The sequence below is a fragment of the Schistocerca piceifrons genome, unplaced genomic scaffold (genome assembly GCF_021461385.2).
Source record: "Schistocerca piceifrons isolate TAMUIC-IGC-003096 unplaced genomic scaffold, iqSchPice1.1 HiC_scaffold_943, whole genome shotgun sequence".
Taxonomy (NCBI): domain Eukaryota; kingdom Metazoa; phylum Arthropoda; class Insecta; order Orthoptera; family Acrididae; genus Schistocerca; species Schistocerca piceifrons.
Window position 1 is genome coordinate 512,501 of NW_025729216.1, and position 2,500 is coordinate 515,000.

Consider the following 2,500-nt stretch of genomic DNA (forward strand, 5'->3'; position numbering starts at 1 on the left):
GCAATGTGATTTCTGCCCAGTGCTCTGAATGTCAACGTGAAGAAATTCAAGCAAGCGCGGGTAAACGGCGGGAGTAACTATGACTCTCTTAATGGGCAAGTGAAGCGCAATACATGGGCCATGCCCTCTTAGCCTCTCCTTGCCTGCGGCTTCCCCCCTTCCCGTGGGCCCGCCGATACGCCAGTCCTTGATAGGACTGGTAAGCAGAGTGGAAGTCCGCACTTGGGGCTTTGGGGGGTTACCAGCCCTCCATCGCAAAACCCTTCATGTTGGGACAACAAGAGAAGAAAACACGGGTACCGGGCCTTCCGCTGAAGGACCCGGCCCAACAGTCCCGACTGCTAGCCTGCCAACCCGCCCTGAAGTAGAGCAGGCCGTGGAGCCATGGTTCCACTGCAGCATTTGCAGCCGTGCCTTCCGCAGCAAGATCGGGCTCGGACAACACCGCCGCCGCGCCCATCCGGAAGCGGCAAATGCGGAAATTACAACCGATAGGAAGAGAGCTCGGTGGGCGGAAGAAGAAATGCGGGAGCTCGCCCTGGCGGAGGCTAGGCTTCTCTGTGCCAGTGACTCCAAAGTCCTCTTTGCAAACCAGGAGCTTCTACCCCTGTTTCCGCACCGTACCCTGGATGCCATCAAGTGCAGGAGGAGGACGGTGGCACACAGGACGATGGTGCGGGAATACGTAGAGGAGCTGAGGCGGGAACAACAGACGCAGCATGGTCTGCGCCATTCACCCGTCCCGGAGTCGCTGCCGGAGGGGCCACCCTCTCCGCCGGAGCTTGAGCGCCCGCCACAAACATCTATAGTCGACGAAGCTATATGGAGGCACCTCGCCGGCCTGCCGCGGTCGGCCGCGCGCTTCTCGGCCCTGGACGACCTTGCGTGTTTGGGGCCGGGTACGCCGTTGGCAGTGGTCGCGGCTGGGCTGCCTGAGGCCCTCCGTGCTGTCGGCTCTGAGGAAGCAGGAGCAAGGAAGAGGAAGACGTTGCGCCCGCCATCCAAGCAGCGGTCTGGTGGTGGCCCTCCGCTCTCCAAGCGGAAGCGCCGCCGGTGGGAATATGCCAGATGTCAGGATGCCTTCAGGAAGAATCGCGCGCGCTGCGTGCGTGGCCTCCTGGATGGCACCCTGCTCCAGCCGCCGTCGACCATCCCGGGGCTGGTGGACTTCTGGCGCAGCCTCTTCACGACAGAGCCACCTTCCAACGCTGGCTCCATTCCCGACCGGCTTCTCCCGCGCTCGGAGTCTGTTGACTTCGAGCGCCTATGGAGGCCGATCACTGCAGAAGAGGTTGCGGCCGCCCTGCCGCCCAGAGGCTCCGTTGCCGGCCCTGACGGCCTCTCGCCGGTGCAGCTGCGCCGCCTTCCAGCGGAGGTCACCACCAAACTCCTAAACCTTTTCCTGCTTACCCGCAAGCTCCCCCCTTCCCTCCTCCGAGCCAGGACCTCTTTGCTGCCTAAGACAGCCGCCCCAGCATCCCCCGCTGACTTTCGGCCCATCACCGTCTGCTCGGTGCTAGCCCGAACCTTCCATAAGGTTCTGGCGACTCGCCTGATGCAGATGTGTGCTGTGGACGAACGTCAGCGGGCTTTCATCCCAAGGGATGGGATGCTGGAGACCACTTTCCTCCTCGACCGGATACTCGTCGGCGCCGTCCGCCGCTGTCGTTCTGTGTTCATGGCATCTCTCGATGTGTCCAAGGCGTTCGATTCGTTGGACCATGCGGCTTTGCGTCCTGTGCTTAAAGCCCATGGTCTGCCGGACGAATTCATTGACTACGTCGAGGGCTGCTATGCGGACAGCACGACGGTAATTGCGGGGGGTGGCGACGAGTCCCCGGCCGTGCGGCCAGCAAGAGGCGTTCGGCAAGGAGATCCTCTGTCCCCTCTCCTGTTCAATTTCGCTGTTGATTATGTTCTAGATCAGCTGCCCTCACACGTAGGTGTCAAGGTGTTGGGCCGCCAGACGAACGCGGCGGCCTTCGCGGATGACATCCTGCTCTTCGCCTCCACGAGGGGGGGCCTGCAGTCCCTTATCAACACAGCAGTAGCAGCCCTCGACCAGCTGGGGCTGCGTGTTAACCCGCGGAAGTGTCTCACCCTCGCACTCGTGGCGTCCGGCCGCGAGAAGAAAGTGAAAGTGGATGCGAGCGTCACCTTCACGGCCGGCGAAACCACCATGCCGGCGTTGAGAGTGGGTGAGACCTTCCGCTACCTGGGACTGCAGTTCTCCTCCTCTGGGCGGTGTCTCTTCCATCCGAGGCACCACATCGAGGAGCAGCTGTCGATCATCACGCGGGCGCCGCTGAAGCCGCAGCAGCGGCTCTTTGCACTTCGTGAGGTCCTTCTCCCGGGCCTGTATCATGGCCTAGCACTGAGTCGCACCCGCATCGGTGCGCTCAAGGCCATGGACAATTGTGTTCGAGCCGCCGTGAGGAGATGGTTCCGCCTCCCAGCCGACACCCCCTTGGGCTACTTTCACGCTCCAATTGCCCATGGG

At 62.4% G+C, this 2,500-nt stretch overlaps 1 pseudogene; it reads left to right on the forward strand.

Moving 5' to 3' along the window:
• LOC124772566 overlaps positions 1–2,500 on the forward strand; it is a 7,805-nt pseudogene that overhangs the window by 2,791 nt on the left and 2,514 nt on the right.